The 20,304-nt window shown below is 41.8% G+C and overlaps 1 protein-coding gene across 2 annotated transcripts in view; it reads left to right on the top strand.

Annotated features, from left to right (window-relative positions):
• Positions 1-2,640: 2,640 nt before the first annotated feature.
• The window catches only part of LOC111965363 (protein FAM13B), an 83,184-nt gene continuing 65,520 nt past the window's right edge, over positions 2,641-20,304 (top strand). For both annotated transcript variants that reach the window (XM_023989515.2, XM_023989513.2), the window contains exons 1-2: positions 2,641-2,867; positions 20,050-20,211. The gene's annotated coding sequence lies outside the window, so the exon portion shown is untranslated. The remainder of the gene's footprint in view (positions 2,868-20,049; positions 20,212-20,304) is intronic.

The following is a 20,304-nucleotide window of genomic DNA, read 5'->3' as shown; positions in this document are numbered from 1 at the left end:
TTGATGAAACTGGCTCTCCTGAGGACCGCAACAGGAAAGGAAGACCCAGAGTTACCTCTGCTGCATGACAAGATATAGAGGATAACTTCATTAGAGTTAACTGCACCTCAGAAATTAAATGCTTCACAGAGTTTAACATCAAATGTTCAGAGGAGACTGCGTGGCCTTCATGGTCGAATTGCTGCAAAGAAACCACTACTAAAGGACACCAATAATAAGAAAAGACTTGCTTGGGCCAAGAAACACAAGCAATAGACATTAGACCGGTGAAAATCTGTCCTTTGGTCCGATGAGTCTACATTTTTTATTTTTGGTTCCAACCACTGTGTCTTTGTGAGATGCAGAGTAGGTGAACAGATTATCTCCGCATGTGTGGTTCCCACTGTGAAGCATGGAGGAGGAGATGTGTGGGGGTGCTTTGCTGGTGACACTGTCTGTGATTTATTTTGAATTCAAGGCACACTTAACCAGCATGGCTACCACAGCATTCTGCAGCAATACGCCATCCCATCTGGTTTGTGCTTAGTGGGACTATTAATTGTTTTTCAACAGGACAATGGCCAAACACACCTCCAGGCTATGTAAGGGCCATTTGACCAACAAGGAGAGTGATGGAGTGCTGCATCAGATGACCTGGCCTCCACAATCCCCCGACCTCAACCAAATTGAGATGGTTTGGGACGAGTTGGACCACAGAGTGAAGGTAAAGCAGCCAACAAGTGCTCAGCATATGTGAGAACTCCTTCAAGACTGTTGGAAAAGCATTCCAGGTGAAGCTGGTTTTTTGGTTACTACATGATTCCATGTGTTATTTCATAGTTTTGATGTCTTCACTATTATTCTACAACGTAGAAAATAGTAAAATTAAAGACAAACTATGAGAAGGTTTGTCCAAACTTTTGACTGGTACTGTAAATATATATATTTATACTCCATACTCCAACATTGCTCATCTTAATATTTCTTAATTCCATTTTTTTACTTTTACATTTGTGTGTATTGTTGTGAATTGTGAGATATTACTGCACTGTTGGAGCAAGCATTTCACTACACCCGCAATAACATCTGCTAAACATGTGTATGGACCAATAAAATGTGATTTGATTTTGATTTGAAAAATGCAGAAATGTCTGCATTACAAACACTACATGTAATACTGTGGCTACCAATAAAACAAAAACAACAAAAATGAAACACGTTTGGCCGTTTACATCTGATAGAGACACTGATGAAGAATAGATTTTGTCATAGAAAAATTATGGTTGTCTAAAAGCTGGCTGTACACTACGCGATTTTGTCCCCGATTTAACAGTCCCAGACATGTTTTTGAGATCAGACACAAAATACACATATTGTTTCCTACTCTGAGCACGCGGCCGTCATCGTCGATCGTTTAATGTGAGCGGGTCAAAGAGACGCCATCGGAGAGCTTTTCGATCCCGTCTTTGAGCAGTCACAGACATCCCGATATTTTCAAACATGCTTTATTTTTTCCCGCACAAAATCAGCGATGCTCTTGTAGTATGAGATATGCAACACCAAGATTTGAGAACGGCGATCAGCAAAAGCCAACGAGAGCTCTCCAGAGAACGAGCCAGTGAGACGATGACGTATCGAATCATCCAGAATTTGTACTCTCGAGCAAGAGCAATGACTACTACTAGTTTATACTTACGAAAGTGTAAAATCGTTACAGTTCTGACAAGCTCATTACACGAAGTGTTATTCAATTTAAAATGTATTGGCTAGATATTTGAACTCTATATGGCAAACGTGAATGTCTGACTAAAAACGTTTATTTGGCTGCTTTGAGCCGCAGCTCGTTCTTGCTATCACATCACATCCTTGTTATTGAGCAAGAGCCACAACAGCAAAAACAATCTGTAGTATTTCTCCCAGTAGATGGCGCACAAACTCTTTCTTTCCGATCATTATGGACAGTCCCAAATTTCAAATCCAAGATGTATCGTATCAGATAAAGTAATCTTTGTTTGAACATTTTAAATAATTTCGAATCAATTTATCCACTATATTCAGGTTGGAACAGTCTGAAAAGTCCAATAATTTATCCCAAAGGGGGAGTGAGCAGTAGCCTACATGTTCATGCTATGTATGTTTTAATCATTATTTTCAAGCCATGTTTTAATTTGATCAACATGATTTGTGAACTGCTGCGATTGTATAGACAAGGTGATACTTGAGTATTTATTCACATGGAAGGTTGTTTGTAAGCCACTTGTATTGATTTATGTAATTTTACCTTGAAATCATTTCTAATGAAACATCTAGCTGTCTGCACTGTGACTGTCTCTTCAAAATATGTAATGGCAACATGTAGCTAGCGATTATAGCATATGCTATATCATAAACTGCTACTGTATCTGACATTCTTGCTTCTAGAGATGTGAGATGCGATGTGGATGGATGAGGAAGTCATCCGCTTGCTTTTCTGGTGGTATTCATTAGAACACAACGCAGTAAACGTTTAAAACATTTTTCGACGGCACACGAAAATAAGCGATTTTTATTGGACAATTCCATAAAGTCCCTCCCTATTTTAGTATGTTTGATTTAGTTTGGTGCCCAATGAATACAACCCCGAGCAATGGGAGAGGCGGGGACAAAATTTGGCAGCTTCATCTCTTGTGGGTGTGAGCTGAGACGTTATAGCAACGAGCTACAAACGGTATCTGAATTTCAACAAACGGGAACCGAATTGTTTTCAAATAGCTAGCTATGTTATCAATTGTTTGTTTTGCTAATATCTGTTTCATTTTGATAAAATTTGTCGTTCGTTAAGACCTCAATTATAAACTCTAAACGATAATTGATGGTCATTGCTCTCCGTTCCTGTTGGATTTAATCTGGTAGGTTCACAACATTTGCTCGCCAGTTTAGCTAACATTGTTAGCATGCTAACATTTCCTAATTATTTGTACAGGTGTTTTTGTTTGACTAAATAATTGCATTATTCTGTAGTCACATCCGTAGGTTGATGGGTATGAATGTGCTAAAACGCCTACTAGTGATATTAATTTGTTTTCATTTAACCCATTGCCAAGAATTTGATGCTAGCTAACGTTAACAAGGTGAAAAGCAGCTTCTGCCAGTTAGCCTGCTAACATTTAGTATATGCTAACAAGAAAGCTGGCTAGCTTTCCACCGTCAGTCCTGCCAGAGATTGGTTTAATTTCAGTTTCGTGTTTAGTTAATACGAATGTTAGACATGACCACAATTAGCATTTTCTCACAAATGCTTATTCAATAGTTTATTTTTCTATTGCAATTTAGTAAACGTTACACAGTGAATTGGCTAGTCTGATTAATCAAACCGTAATACACACATTGTTATGTAAACAGCCTGAAATGAATACCTACAAAACCGTGTAAATGTTCTTTCCTTTACAAGCCAGAACGTTGAATAGAATGACGGTTGTCTGTGAAGGTTGTCCTTTAGCTGCTTGAAATTTTAGACACACATAGCCACAGGAATAAAGCTAGTTATACGTTATAAAACATCTTTAGTATTGTTTACCCGACTTTTTAGAAACAGTAGGTAAGGTTGTTTTATATTGGATATTCGGTTTTCTCTCGTCAGTAGCTATTGAACCAAGGATGCCATGAAATTGGTATAGTCTAAATCAGGAGAGGATGGATGGAGAACAATCCACACCTGTTTATTTATTTTTTTAATTATCCGAATTAAAAAATATATATAAAATTCACACAAAGGTGCTGACTGTTCTTCATCTAGCAATGCATGTTATTTAACTAGCTAGCTTGTTAGCATATTCAATGGTCACCATCAACAGGATGCCACAGTTACATGCTATTTTTATGCTTTTCATGTTCTGGGTTGACACTTTTTTTTCTATGTGTGATTGAGTTTTTCATTTGGCTATTTTCTATAGACATCTGATTAACTTCTGACATGGCCTCTAAAGAAAAACACCAAGCTTTTGATGGAATGATCTCTAAGAATAGTCTGCAATGCGAAAGCAACACAAGTCTCCCTCATCCAACAATAATATTGTGATTAAAATGCATTGCTGTCCTCTGCAATTCCATTTTATTTGGAGTAATCAATGCCAAGCTGAATGAAAATGGCCCACCTCAAAGCTAACACCAGCTTGAGATTGAAGTACTGCAAATGTGTGGGATCCGAAGGTCAGCAGCAGTGATGCTCTGATGGAGAGCTATAACTAGGCCATGTCCACGCTGGTGCTATTGACTTAGATTCTACAAACTAGTGTATTACATTTAGATTCTACAAACTAGTGTATTACATTTAGGCCTAATCTTTTTTGATTTTGGTAATGAATGAGCAACTTTTTTTTATTGTTTTAAAATGAATTCCAGAATGTTTAACTGCCTGCTACGTTACTGAATGTCATCTCCTCTCTTCAATTACTTCTATGTCAGACAGATAGTTAATTAGTTTTGTCTGCAGGCAAGCTTTTAATGGTACCTTAGCATTTGAGGGAATGTCAGGAAAGGAAAATAAAGTCACTCGAGTGCACAGCCTCCTGCCATGTGAGATTGTTGTTGCTAGAGGAGTGTTTTGTGTCGCAAACGGGCCAAGCATAACCAAATCTGGTCAGATGAGCCTAGGACAGGACGTCCAAAAGGCCAGAAACCGATGTGTTCGCAGCAGAATGAAACGAACCGGGCTAACCCCAGAGGTTCTCTAAACAGAAAAAGGCGGGCGCTAGAATAACTTGGCTTCTTGGAGCCCCTGGGTAGGCCTGGGCCTACGTCCAGTAAGAATACGATCACAAGATAGACCTAGGCCCCACTATGGGGTACAGGTCTATCTTGTGATCGGATGCTTGCAGCAGATGCGTTGAGGTGTCCTGCCCTTTAAACCTGCTGAATGTGTGTCTGTTCAGATTACCACAGCCTAAACCAGCTGTCCATCAGGCCAGGGGATTTCTCTGCTTGGTGAGCTCTCTTCCTGGTGTTGGATTAGGCTCTCCTTTCCATCGCCATCCCTGGCAGCTTAGATGGACATTGGACAGTCCTGAGACAGTTGGTGCACCAGTATGAATTATCCCCTCAACATAACTGTTTTTGCCTGTCTTGTGAATATCTATCAGTTTTTATTGAGTGAAACATTTTCCTCTATCTTGTCATGTGATAACTAGACTGATTAAATACATTTTTTATTATTGTATATCCTTATGAGTGAAATGTTAGAACCTGATGTAATGTTTGATATTATCTAATGTCTGTAGGCAGGGGAGTGGTTTGTAAGCACAAGATTAACATGTTGTGGTGAAGCACCGTCTGCCAAAGGCTATATTGAGCTGAGTTTGTTTTCCTGTTGATTGAGTGGAGAGAGCAGTGGAGTTGAAGGCACAAGATCAGTTTCCCACTGTATGTACGCACTCAAGGTCAGAGGGCGTAGGAAGCACAGCAAAGCAAACTTTCTGGCCTGATAGGCTCCAAATGAGCTTGGGAGTAATGTCTCCTATTTGGCACCCGACCCAATGCTTCTTGGATACTCTTAGGGGCGAATTCAGTTTAAATGTTTTGTCAATTCAGGAAATTAGTTTAAAATCCTCCATGTTGAAAATTATTACGCTAGCAACAGATTCGGCTTCACCCGCAAAGGGTAAAGAAAAATGAATTTCTCATTGAAATGCATTCATTTTAGTGCCGCATTAAATTGCTTAAATATTTTCAGAAAACCTTGTGTTTTCTATAGTCTTACCGTTGTTATTGTAGGAGTGGACCCGTTGTTTGCAGAGCGCACAACCTAGGCTACACTAAGTTTTGGTTTATTTATTTCCATTTAAGAGTTGTCAACTTATTCTTTGTCTTTTGTTTGGAGCGCTCCTGTCAATCGTGAGTAAGGGCACACCTGATTACACATATAGAAGTAGGCCTAGTCTACCTGGCCTGCGCACAAATGTAGGCCTATAAATGTGCCCATTTGGGGATCTAATACTCTTTCTGATTTGTCTTAACTCACCATCACTGGAGCTTTTCAAAGTAAATTTTTCTTCACCTCAAATGGCAAGTAAACAAAGTCTCTGTTTTTACATCCATTTAGAATGATAATAGTTCATCAATGTAATCTTTCGAGCTCTCTCCCTATTGATTACCACTCAGCATGAAAGGGGAAATATGTCAAGCTCTGATTAGACGGAAACATCATAAAATAGGCCTACCTGATTACTTCTTATCCCCTGCACAAAATAGCTTACAGCAGTGTATGTCTGTCTGGAGCTCACTGGGACAGGATACCCTTGAGGGACCAGAATTYTTTTATACAGTTTTGAAAATTTGCTAGCACCAGCTTTGCACTGGACCAAGTTAAGAGTTGATGCAATTTTGCAAGTTCGTTACAGACAAGCCATGCTTAGCCTTTGTGATGTTATAGGATATTTATTTTTATCAGGATATTTTCTACCTGTGGGCTGCAATGTGTTTATCTGTTGGCTTTATTTAGTCAATTTTTACATATTGGCAATAGAAGCTACTTTTAGATTTGTATAATTTTGATTTAGGTATAATTTTGATTATCATGACATTGATTTTGAGATATGAAGACTTTATTATACATTTTAAATTGTCCCACAAATGTGCATATGAAAATCATAACTGCCACGCAGATCAGTAGAAATGGTACGATAACGTGGCACTCCATATTGAAAAGGTTGCTGACCCATGGTGTAGCCTATTACCAGCAACTTCAGGAACTTAATGGCAGAATCTGCGAAGACTAGCAGCAGCAGTGGGAGGAAGAGGGTCGGGAACAGTTTTTTTTCTTCTGTTTAGCCTATTGATCTCTGGCGCCCTCTTTAGTAATTTTGTATAGCAGTGCTTAAAGCATCAGACAAGCTCAGCAGCCTACATGTTTTTCTTTTCAGTGGTGCAGCGGTCTAAGGCACTGCATCTCAGTGCTAGAGGTGTCAGTACAGACCCTGGTTCGATTCCAGGCTTTCTCACAACCGGCAGTGATTGGGAGTTCCTATAGGGCTGTGCAGAATTGGCCCAGCGTCGTCCGTGTTAGGGTTTGGCCGGGGTAGGCCATCATTGTAAATAAGAATTAGTTCTTAACTGACTTGCCTAGTTAAATAAAGGTTAAAACTTTTTTTTTWWAYTTTTTTTAAAGTSGAACAAGTGAGCGTGGCTTAAGACGAACAGTTGCAGTCAACCAAGACTACTTCTTGCATCACGATAAACCAAATATGTTGTTTGGAGATCCTCTCTTTGATACGCTGAACTCTAAATGCACTGCGGTCAAACTGACTACTTTCGGTTGACTAAGATTCTTTTTTTTTGCCGGGGAGAGACCAAAAACATTATCATCGAGTTTTTGCTTTGCTTATTCTCCACTGCAGTGTAATTCTGGAGGCTAGGACTGGATCAAGCTGCTGCTAGCTGTTGAGCATTTTGAATGTGACGACATTCAAGCAACCCAAAGACTGCAAGCTAGCTAGTTGGCTAACAATTTTTGAATTAGACATTCGTATCATAACCCTTCTAGGTAAGGTTGAAAGCAGTGTTATCTAGCTGGCATAAAACTTTTTGCTTTGTTTGTCGATCTCCAATGCTCTCTAGCAATGCAATACCAACCTGCTTAGCTGCCCAGCTAACAATGGGCAGCTAGCTAAATATTTCTAGTACAGAAAATACATTCTTCAAGTTGGATATTAGTAGGGCTGTAGTAAAGGATATATTACACAGCCAGTTAAGATGGCATTAATATGATTTATACCTACAAATATAGCATGTGCTTTGCTTGAAATTAACATGCAAGTAACGTTTTCCAACGTTCTGAAGCTTTACCCTTCGCGGTTATTGCTAAACAATGGGCCTCACAACATTGATGACACAAACCTGTCTTCCTCCATTGTAACATTCCGGTCTTTGATCTACCCAGTGAGGTTTTTGTCATGACTCATGTCTGAGGCACTACCCTTGTTATAAATCAGTTGTTACTTCCTTTGAGTGGCAAAGGAGGGAGCTTCAGTTTGCAAAGTCATTCTGATGTGCATTTTATTTTTTTTTCATTTTCTTGATGTAGTAGGTTCAGGCCAGGTAAGGCTAATTTCTCTGAAGATATGATATTTTTACAAGAATTTCTCTCTTTTGACCTGCTGTTGTTTATAAGAAGTTGCTATGTGCTAAGCCATGCATTAGTTATTCATTGCCTCTTCATAGCTCTCAAATATCAACTCTCATTAGCAGCCATTACTCACCCCCATGAACTAGGTCTGTTTATCACATAACAATCTTTTGATAATGGTGAAGGACTGTTCCTTGCAACAAAGTATAGGATTCTTGTTTTGCGCTGGTACAGAGGTGATAAAGTTGACGCTAAATCCATAATCAGAATGTCATTGTCTAAGGCAAGCGAGCCAACTTGGCTAAGTTGCAGGCATTTCAAGCCTACACCCACACCTCAAGCCTTCAGACAGCTGACATCAGTATCCAAGATGGAAAATGTATGCAAATGCACAATAAATGGTTAGGTCTGCCCATGCTCAGACAGTAAAATGGCATTGTGACTGAGACATTTCACACCTAGGTCGTAACTGATTATCTGTTCCATATTCTAACTTAGTATGTTCGGAACTTAGTATCTACGGAACAATAAATTGGCACCCTGTATAAATTTAGGCTACATCAGTGCTGTAAACTGTAAGTTATGAATAGGTGCTGGTTTACTGAGAGAACTATTACCCTTTTCTCTCTGCCACCCTGGCCTTTGGGTTAAATAACAAGCCCTTCTCATTCCTGTCCCCTAAAGAGATCTAGTTATTAAGGAATCAGTCCCATGGGATGCTCAGGCAACTGCCGTGTCAAAGGCAAGAGTAGCACAGCATCCACTATCCCCTACTACTACACCCTATTTTCTCTTTCTACCCATATTATTAGCACTTAATTAGAAAATTGGCGATTTAGTTAAGGTCAATGAGTTCAACCTCAGAACTAGCATTAGGGTCAACTCAGAGGTAGTGTTGACTCTGCAGACGTTGTCTCTGTCTGCTCCTAGCCTATATCCTTTTCCTCTCTTCCCTCCAGTCAATATCAGACTGCCTTGTTGTGAAATCTGTTTCTCAGTGCTGTCAATATATCAATCTCTCCTGTTATCTTTACTTGCCAGTGCCACTTAAGGCTTCCACATGCTTCATTTTGGCTGGCACCTAACTGAATGAGTCTGCTCGCATACTCCCTTAAGACATTCGCTTGAAAAACGAGAGAAAAGCGTCAATAGTACTGTTTTTCCATCTTGAGACGCCGTAGCCAGTATACACTCTCTCAAAATAGTCAGAATTAATCTAAGATAACTCAAGAAATCTGTCATTAATTTAGCCGTTTTTGCTTAGTCGCGCAATTTTACCTCTTAGATGTTTGGTGCAGTATTTAGCAAGTGAAAAAAATGTGCATAAACTATCATTGAATCACCCTAGGGTTTGGCCAGGGTAGGCTGTCATTGTAGATAATAATTAGTTCTTAATTGACTTGCCTGGYTAAATAAAGGTTGAATAAAAAATTAATTAATTCAAGAATCCCTACTGTTAACCAATGACCTTCGGCTAATGAATTTCAGCTTGCTTTGAAAAAATGTAGTGTCCACGATCAGCCGAAAAACCCCTTTGCCGAAGACCAAAATGTTGTCGTAATATACTCACAAACTGTTCCGAACTGTTTTGGATGGGAAGCATGCATTGCCTTTAGAGGTTAGGTGAGGCAGTCACCTCAGCCCTAGAGTAGAAAGTCTGTCGAGGTGAAAGTCAATTACTTGTGTGTTTTTAGTTGGAATACATAGTCTCCATTGAGCTCTCTACTTGCTTTCAACACACTGCCACCAAAACGCTCTATAAAAATTGAATAAACATTTGTCGCATTCACACTCTCAATTCTCTGCATCAAGTTAAGTAGCCTACTTCTCCTCCCCTAGTTGGGCATACGTGCATGCAAGATCAAGTACGCCTCGTATGTCTGGTCTCAATGAAAAAGAGTAGGCTGCATATGCATGGGGCAGTTCTTTCAGGCAGACATAACAGTGTGGATGACGGATCACCACCTCAAGCTGAACCTCGGCAAGACGGAGCTGCTCTTCCTCCCGGGGAAGGACTGCCCGTTCCATGATCTCGCCATCACGGTTGACAACTCCATTGTGTCCTCCTCCCAGAGTGCTAAGAACCTTGGCGTGATCCTGGACAACACCCTGTCGTTCTCAACTAACATCAAGGCGGTGACCCGTTCCTGTAGGTTCATGCTCTACAACATTCGCAGAGTACGACCCTGCCTCACACAGGAAGCGGCGCAGGTCCTAATCCAGGCACTTGTCATCTCCCGTCTGGATTACTGCAACTCGCTGTTGGCTGGGCTCCCTGCCTGTGCCATTAAACCCCTACAACTCATCCAGAACGCCGCAGCCCGTCTGATGTTCAACCTTCCCAAGTTCTCTCACGTCACCCCGCTCCTCCGCTCTCTCCACTGGCTTCCAGTTGAAGCTCGCATCCGCTACAAGACCATGGTGCTTGCCTACGGAGCTGTGAGGGGAACGGCACCTCCGTACCTTCAGGCTCTGATCAGGCCCTACACCCAAACAAGGGCACTGCGTTCATCCACCTCTGGCCTGCTCGCCTCCCTACCTCTGAGGAAGTACAGTTCCCGCTCAGCCCAGTCAAAACTGTTCGCTGCTCTGGCACCCCAATGGTGGAACAAACTCCCTCACGACGCCAGGTCAGCGGAGTCAATCACCACCTTCCGGAGACACCTGAAACCCCACCTCTTTAAGGAATACCTAGGATAGGATAAAGTAATCCTTCTAACCCCCCCCCGTGCCCTTAAAAGAGTTGGATGCACTATTGTAAAGTGGTTGTTCCACTGGATATCATTAGGTGAATGCACCAATTTGTAAGTCGCTCTGGATAAGAGCGTCTGCTAAATGACTTAAATGTTCTTTCCAAGGAAATTTACTTAATAAATATGATTAGGCTATAGTTTACTAGATTGCAGGGTTTCTGTTAGGAAAATGTGGGGACAGAACCTTGACAGTCAGCATTAAAATTGACCAAACATTTAAGAAATTTAATGGACCCATATGTATTGGTTGTGTAACCTGATTAGGGCGTTCACCCACGGTTCTCAGAATGACAGAAATCACATTTAGTTTATGGTAATTTCTTAACAGAACATGCAACTCGGATGCAACGGCGTGTCATTCTTACCAAATTCCGATGACAATTTTAAAGATGGAATACATAGGTGGTGAGTCCATAAGGCTAGAGGAAGCTAAGCTTTCCCCAAAGTATACTGAACAAAAATATGAACACAACAAGTAAAGTGTTGGTTTCATGAGCTGAAATAAAAGTTTCCAGAAATGTTCCATACACACACACAGCTTTTTTCTCTCATGTTGTGTACAAATTTGTTTACATTCCTGTTGGTGAGCATTTCTCCTTTGCTAAGATAATCCATCCACCTGACAGGTGTAGCATATTAAACAGCATGATCATTACACAGGCACACCTTGTGCTGAGGACAATCCAAGGCCACGCTAAAATATGCAGTTGTCACACAACACCATGCCACAGATGTCTCAAGTTTTGAGGAACCATGCAATTGGTGTTCTTACTGCAGGAATGTACACCAGAGATGTTGCCAGAGAATTGAATGTTAATTTCTTTACCATAAGCCGCCACCAATGTCCTTTTTAGAGAATCTGGCACAATACGTCCAACCAGCCTCAACCTCAGACCACGTGTAACCACGTGTAACCACGTGTAACCAGCCCAGGACCTCCACATCCGGCTTCTTCAACTGCGGGATCTTCTGAGACCAGACAGCTGATGGTTATGCAAATCCACAGTTTCAACGAATTTCTGCACAAACTGTGAGAAACCATCACAGAGATACCTTGTGAGATCCTGAGGCCCATTGTTGTGCCACTTATCCACTGCCATCACCTCATGTTTCAGCATGATAATGCACGGCCCTACGTCACAAGGATCCGTACACAGTTCCTGGAAGCTGAAAATGATCCAGTTCTACTATGGCCTGCATACTCACCAGACATGTCACCCTTTAAGCATGTTTGGGATGCTCTGGGTCGACGTGTACAACAGTGTTCCAGTTCCCGCCAATATCCAGCATCTTCGCACAGCCATAGAGGCATGGGACAACATTACAACGGCCGCAATCAACCCTATGTGAAGGAGATGTGTTGCGCTGCATGAGGCAARTGGTGGTCACACCAGATACTGACTGGTTTTCTGATCCACAACCCTATTTTTTTGTTGTAAGGTAGCTGTAACYAAGAGATGCATATCTGTATTCCCAGTCATGCGAAATCCATAGATTAGGGCCTAATTTATTTCAATTGAYTGATTTCCTTATCTGTAACTCAGTAAAATCTTAAATAGCTGCATGTTGCGTTTTATATATATTTTTAAGTGTAAATTTAATTAAATTGCCAAAATTATATAGCCTAATTAGCTTACTCCGGGCTATACAGAGAAATTAAATCATTCAAAATAGGCTAATACACCAGAAAGCATGATTTGGCCACAGAGGATCATTTAGCTTCTTTAAAAGGTAAAAAAGCTGTGAAATTGTTTAAAATCACAACCTACAGTCGGAAAGGCACGCAATTTGAGCTGAGCGCACGTCAAATACCAAATAGATGATTGTTAAGTTGTGACTGTCAGTGAAAAGCGGAGAGACCTAGGCAGGCATATCACAATATTTAAATACAATCGAAGATAAACTGTTGGGAAAACAAATGGTAATTTAACCTGCAGTGGCAAGAAAAAGTATGTGAACCCTTTGGAATTACCTGGATTTCTACATAAATTGGTCATCAAATTTGATCTGATCTTCATCTAAGTCACAACAATAAACACACATAGTGTTTCCAAAAGCTAATTGGAGTCAGGAGTCGGCTAACCTGGAGTCCAATCAATGAGACAAGATTGGAGATGTTGGTTAGAGCTGCCTTGCCCTATAAACACTCACACAATTTGAGTTTGCTATTCACAAGAAGCATTGCCCGATGTGAACCATGCCTCGAACAAAAGAGATCTCAGAAGACCTAAGATTAAGAATGGTTGACTTGCATAAAGCTTGAAAGGGTTACAAAAGTAGCTCTAAAAGCCTTGATGTTCATMAGTCCACGGTAAGACAAATTGTCTAAATGGAGAAAGTTCAGCACTGTTGSTACTCTCCCTAGGAGTGGCCGTCCTGCAAAGATGACTGCAAGAGCACAGGGCAGAATGCTCAATGAGTTTAAGAAGAATCMTAGAGTTTCAGCTAACATCTCTGAAGAGTCTACGATACGTAAAACACTAAACAAGAATGGTGTTCATGGGAGGACACCACAAAAGAAGACACTGCTGTCAAAAAAAAAACAATGCTGCATGTCGGAAGTTTGCAAAAGTGCACCTGGATTTTCCACAACGCTACTGGCAAAATATTCTGTGGACAGATGAAACTACACTTGAGTTGTTTGGAAGGAACACAACACTGGAGGAGAAATTTTTTAAAAAAAAAATGCACAGCACACCAACATCAAAACCTCATCCCAACTGTAAAKTATGGTGGAGGGAGCATCATGGTTTGGGGCTGCCTCAGTGCCTGGACAGCTTGTTATCATTGATGGAAAACTTGAATTAATTTTATCAAGACATTTTTCAGGAGAATGTTAGGCTTTCTGTCTGCCAATTGAAGCTCAACAGAAGTTGGGTGATGCAACAGGACAACGACCCAAAACACAGAAGTAAATCAACAACAGAATTGCTTCAACCGAAGAAAATGCGCCTTCTGGAGTGGCCCAGTCAGTCCTGACCTCAACCCAWTTGAGATGCAGTGGCATGACCTCAAGAGAGTAGTTCACACCAGACATCCCAGGGATATTGCTGAACTGAAACAGTTTTGTAAAGAGGAATGGTCCAAAATTCCTCCTGACCGTTGTGCAGGTCTGATCCGCAACTACAGAAAACGTTTGGTTAAGGTCATTGCTGCCAAAGGAGGGTCAACCAGTTATTAAATCCAAGGGTTCACATACTTTCCCCACCCTGCACTGTAAATGTTTACACGGTGTGTTCTATAAAGACATGAAAATGTATAATTGTTTGTGTTTAAGCAAACTGTGTTTGTCTATTGTTGTGACCTAGATGAAGATCCGATCAAATTTTATGACCAATTTATTCAGAAATCCAGGTATTTCCAAAGCGTTCACATACTTTTTCTTGCCACTGTATTCGGTAGGTTATTTTTACAAATTTTATTATTGCCTATAGGGCACAAAATGGCAGTGACCATTGCTGCCAAGTGAGCTGCTTCACATGTCTAAATGTACATTGCGGTGGCGGGTGGGAGTAGGACAGTAAGCCGGGGGGGTGCAGGCGGGAGGCTGATGAGTAAATCAGTCCTTCGCAGACCTCTCTTTCAGAGTAATGTAAGGGAACTCAAGTCCCAATGGAGTCATGCAAGCTTCTCCAATAACCATAACCTTTCAAACTCCCAGGATTTATGCAGATTAAGTGGAAAGATTTAGGAAATAGCTTTTTTTTCATCTTTTTTTTTCAATTGCGGATATGTCATTAGCATTGGTGGTGATTTAATTGTTGAAAAAGCATAAGTGAGATGACTGCTGCTAGGCTTGGCAGATGAAATGCAGAACCGGACAGGAACAATGCACCACCTCATTGCCTGATTGTTCTGTTTGGCCGTCTCTCCTCCCCCTAACAATGGCTGACATTGTGGATGAAAAGATTGTCACGCATGATATGTGGGATTAAGATAGACTGCCCCATTCTGTCCATGAAAGCCAAGTACAGGGGGATTTGGGAACATTTTGTCCTTGCTCTGTACCCGTTGTGCCCATCTTCCTATTATATCAAGTCTGTCTGTGACCCTTGCCTAATTTAAAAGCAATCTGATTAAGAAGACCATGCTTATTGGAGATTGTACTGGAAGTGGTATGTTGTAAAAAGACCACATTGAGTGGCCAAACCAAAGCTTCAGAGGCTGGTGACAAAGGGTGCATCCCAAATCGCACCTTATATAGTGCACAACCCTATAGTCCCTGATCAAAAGTAGTCCACTACATAGGGAATAGTGTGGTATTTTGGGATGCCAGACACTCAAGGCAGTGAAATTAAGTGGTTGGTAAGACAGTAGAACTAAGGCTTCTGATGAGCACAAAAGAGCCCCTTGTCAAGAGGGATGCAAAGTAATTGAGGAGCTGCACTAGTTTCATGTACAGAACAAGAGGGTTTCTTTGAGTTTTCCACCAAAAAGAGGCCAGGGGCAAGCGATTCATCGTCATCTTGTAGAAATGACTTTCATATTGAATGTAGGTCATTTGTTGCGGAGCATGGTGGGTGGCAAGGACTGACTCCATGATAGGAAATTCCATTTTCATAGTGAGATGAATTTGAAACAATCCTCTGATTTAGGTGGGCGTGCGCACAGGAATGGTGCAGCCTGGGTCAGAACACGGAAAATATAGTAGCATGTCGTCTAATCGCATCCCTTTGGAAGGTCAGAATGACCGTCACACCATGAAGCGGTGTGACTCTCGAGCTGGGAGTGGGGACTTCATTTGTGTTTCTTAAAGGCCCAGTGCAGTCATCAACCTGAATACATAATTCTTTCTTCTGTGTTTTATATATATTACCACACTATGCAGTTGGAATAATACTGTACAATTTTGAAATGCTGATAATTCCTTTTTACTCTAAGAGCTTTTTTGAAAAGACCGCCTGAAATTTCAGCCTGTTTTGGTGGGATTTGGTTTTGGTCTTCCTGGTGACATCACCAGGTGGTAAATTAGTGCTCTCAATAAGACTAAGAGTTCCAAACCTTTGCTAATAGGCTATTTTTGTTTCTTTTTGACCACTTTGTTTTAAATTAATCACAGTAAGGTACTTAATTGTTACCCAGAAATTATGATATTGAGATAAAAAATGTCTGCTTTGAACCTTTTTTTAAAGTGTGAAGCTAGCCTAATTTATGCCTCATAGATCGGTCTTATAAAGACATTACTGCACAGTGCACTTAAAGACGCTCCATTTATAAGTACAGCCTAGTCTGTTAATATTTTAACACCCCGCTCTCTCCCTTGAGAAGGCAACTCCCTTACTTAGCCAACAGGCATTGGCAGCCTGTTAGTTATCGCAACTTTGTTTTTCTTCATGATTCCTGAGCTGGTGGACTTGTTTGGGAGGCCATGACAGGCCAGTAAGCRCAGCTTCCAGTTCCACCATCTAGCTTACACTAGCCTAATTTGGACGAATCCTTGCACCACTGGGCTCTAACATAGCTGTCATGTCTCTCACACCACATGCATGTGGATAGCTTTTGGATGAAACGTCTGTATTAAGGTATTCTCTAGCATGCCAACACTGTAAGCTTTCTGTGGGATCATTTGAATATCTTCATGTATTGTATAGGGCTGGGAATTGCCAGGGACCTCACAATATATTATCACGATATTTAGGGGCCGATACGATATGTATTGCAGTTTTGTACTGCGTTTCGAAGTTCCAAACATATTGCTCAACATATAATTTTGTATGTACAGTCTTGGCCAAAAGTTTTGAGAATGATACAAATCTTCACAAAGTCTGCTGCCTCAGTTTGTATGATGGCAATTTGCGTATACGCAAGAATGTTATGAAGTGTGATCAGATGAATTGCAATTAATTACTAAGTTCCTCTTTGCCATGCAAATGAACTGAATCCCCAAAAACATTTCCACCATCAGCCCTGCCACGAAAGGACCAGCTGACGACATGGCAGTGATTCTCTCGTTAACACAGGTGTGAGTGTTGATGAGGACAAGGCTGGAGATCACTCTGTCATGCTGATTGAGTTTGAATAACAGACTGGAAGCTTCAAAAGGAGGGTGGTGCTTGGAATCATTATTCTTTCTCTGTCAACCATGGTTACCTGCAAGGAAACACGTGCTGTCATCATTGCTTTGCACAAAGAGGGCTTCACAGGCAAGGATATTGCTGCCAGTAAGATTGCACCTAAATCAACCATTTATCGGATCATCAAGAACTTCAAGGAGAGCGGTTCAATTGTTGTGAAGAAGGCTTCAGGGCACCCAAGAAAGTCCAGCAAGCACCAGGACCATCTCCTAAAGTTGATTCAGCTGCGGGATCGGGGCACCACCAGTACAGAGCTTGCTCAGGAATGGCAGCAGGCAGGTGTGAGTGCATCTGCACTCACAGGGATAGACTGATATTCTGCAAAAGGTACAGGGATTGGACTGCTGAGGACTGGGGTAAAGTCGTTTTCTCTGAATCCCCTTTCCGATTGTTTGGGGCATCTGGAAAAAAGCTTGTCCGGAGAAGACAAGGTGAGCGCTACCATCAGTCCTGTGTCATGCCAACAGTAAAGCATCCTGAGACCATTCATGTGTGCGGTTGCTTCTCAGCCAAGGGAGTGGGCTCACTCACAATTTTGCCTAAGAACACAGCCATGAATAAAGAATGGTACCAACACATCCTCCGAGAGCAACTTCTCCCAAMCTTCCAGGAACAGTTTGATGACGAACAATGCCTTTTCCAGCATGATTGAGCACCTTGCCATAAGGCAAAAGTGGTAACTAAGTGGCTTGTGGAAGAAAAAAATAGATTTTTGGGTCCATGGCCAGGAAACTCCCCAGACCTTAATCGCATTGAGAACTTGTGGTCAATCCTCAAGAGGCGAGTGGACAAACAAAAACCAACAAATTCTGACAAACTCCAAGCATTGATTATGCAAGAATGTGCTGCCATCAGTCAGGATGTGGCCCAGTGACAGCATGCCAGGGSAGATTGCAGAGGTCTTGAAAAAGAAGGGTCAACACTGCAGATATTGACTCTCTGCATCAACTTCATGTAATTGTCAATAAAAGACGTTGACACTTATGAAATGCTTGTAATTATACTTCAGTATTCCATAGTAAAATTTGACAAATATCTAAAGACAGTGGAGCAGCAAACATTGTGGAAATTAATATTTGTCATTCTCAAAACGTTTGGCCACGACTGTATGGTGTATGTGGACACCCCTTCAAATTAGTGGATTCAGCTATTTCAGCCACATTCGTTGCTGACAGGCGTATATAATGTAACACACTGCCACGCAATCTCCATAGATAAACATTGGCAGTAGAATGGACTTACTGAAGAGCTCAGTGACTTTCAACGTGGCACCGTCCATAGGATGCCACCTTTCCAACAAGTCAGTTCATCCAATTTCTGCCCTGCTAGAGCTGCCCCGGTCAACTGTAAGCACTGTTATTGTGATGTGGAAACGTCTAGGAGCAACAATGGCTCAGCCCCAAAGTGGCAGACCACACAAGCTATCAGAACGGGACCGCCGAGTGCTGAAGCGCATGGCGCGTAAAAATTGTTTGTCCTCTTTTRCAATACTCACTACTGAGTTCCAAACTGCCTGTGGCTTCATGAAATGGGTTTCCATGGCCAAGCAGCCGCACACAAGTCTAAGATCACCATGCACAAAGCCAAGCGGCGACTGGTGTGGTGTAAAGCTTGCCGCCATTGGACTCTGGAGTAGTGGAAATGTGTTCTCTGGAGTGATGAATCAYGCTTCACCATCTGGCAGTCCGACAGACTAATCTGGGTTTGGTGGATGCTAGGAGAACGCTACCTGCCCGAATGCATAGTGCCAACTGTAAAGTTTGGTAGAAGATGAATAATGGTCAGGGGCTGTTTTTCATGGTTGGAGCTAGGCCACTTAGTTCCAGTGAAGGGAAATCTTAACTCTACAGCATACAGTGATGTTCTAGATGATTCTGTGCTTCCGACTTTGTGGCAACAGTTTGGGGAAGACCCTTTCCTGTTTCAGCATGACAATGCCCCGTGCACAAAGCGAGGTCCATATAGAAAGGGTTTTTCGATCGGTGTGGAAGAACTTGACTGGCCTGCACAGAGCCCTGACCTCAGTCCCATCCAACACCTTTGGGATGAATTGGAATGCCGCCTGTGAGCCAGGCCTAATCGGCCAACATCAGTGCCTGACCTTACTAATACTCTTGTGGCTGAATGGAAGCAAGTCCCCTGCAGCAATGTTCCAACATCTAATGGAAAGCCTTCCCAGAAGAGTGAAGGCTGTTTATAGCATCAAAGGGGGAACCAACTCCATATTAATGCCATGATTTTGGAATGAGATGTTCGATCAGGTGTCCATATACTTTTGGTTATGTAGTGTATGTCTTCTGCATAGGGGCAAGAAAGCCACGAGAACAAGTTTTGATCCGTCATGGAAATAAAAGTGCTGAAAAACAAATTGGCTCCCTAATTAAAAAAGATAGCCAATAAGCTTTGAATTACTTGAGTTTTGGTACAGCCAACTAGCGCAAAAATAATATTGCGATATTGTCGAAATAATACGGTATATCGTCAAATAATATCCCGGTAACTGTATAGATCCCCGCCCCATCACTACTATTGCATCTGATGAAAATATTGGTATTTTTTATGTAATGTGKTAGAACTACATTTCATTTGAACTAGGCTACGTGCAGTAATAATAAGCATGCATTTTTTCTCCCCAATTTTCATGGTATCCAATTGGTAGTTAGTCTTGTCTCATCGCTGTAACTCCCATTACGTCCTCAGAAACACGACCCAACCAAGCCGCACTGCTTCTTGACACAATTTTCATCTTAACCCGGAAGCCAACCAAACAATATGTCGGAAGACATGCATGCGCCCGGCCCGCCACTGGAGTCGCTAGAGCGTGATGGGACAAGGACATCCCTTACCGGCCAAACCCTCCCGTAACCCGGACGACGCTGGGCCAATTGTGCGCCGCCCCATGGGTCTCCCGGTCGCGGCCGGCTGCGATAGAGCCTGGACTCGGACCAGGATCTCGTGGCACAGCTAGCAACTGCAATGCAGTGCCTTAGACCACTGCGCCACTCGTTAGGCCCTATAATAAGCATGTTTTGTTGTTTTTAATGTGGATCAACTCTTGACAATTAAGTGGTTATTGTGGCCTTGTGGTTTCAGAACCTAAGCAAGCAACTTCTTTCCAACACTTTTGTTCCTTTCTCCCCTGCAGCCTAGCTACTGAAGTCCTGATCAGGATTCGCAGTCTGTCAATGAGGAACTACAGGCTCATCTTTTGCCATAGCCTGAAGCAGCCATAGATGACCATTTGATTCACTGCTAGTGAGTGGTGCTGAAGATAAGGTGAACTACTGGGTGTTTTAAGTGCTAAACGGTGAGTACAGCAACATAAACAACACACAGGTCAAATTGCAGCCTAAAAATCGAATCCATTTCCAATTCTGTACATTTAACATTGATGTAATAT

This window comes from Salvelinus sp. IW2-2015, linkage group LG6.1 (assembly GCF_002910315.2).
Source record: "Salvelinus sp. IW2-2015 linkage group LG6.1, ASM291031v2, whole genome shotgun sequence".
Classification (NCBI taxonomy): Eukaryota; Metazoa; Chordata; class Actinopteri; order Salmoniformes; family Salmonidae; genus Salvelinus; species Salvelinus sp. IW2-2015.
This window is presented reverse-complemented; position numbering and strand designations above follow the sequence as displayed.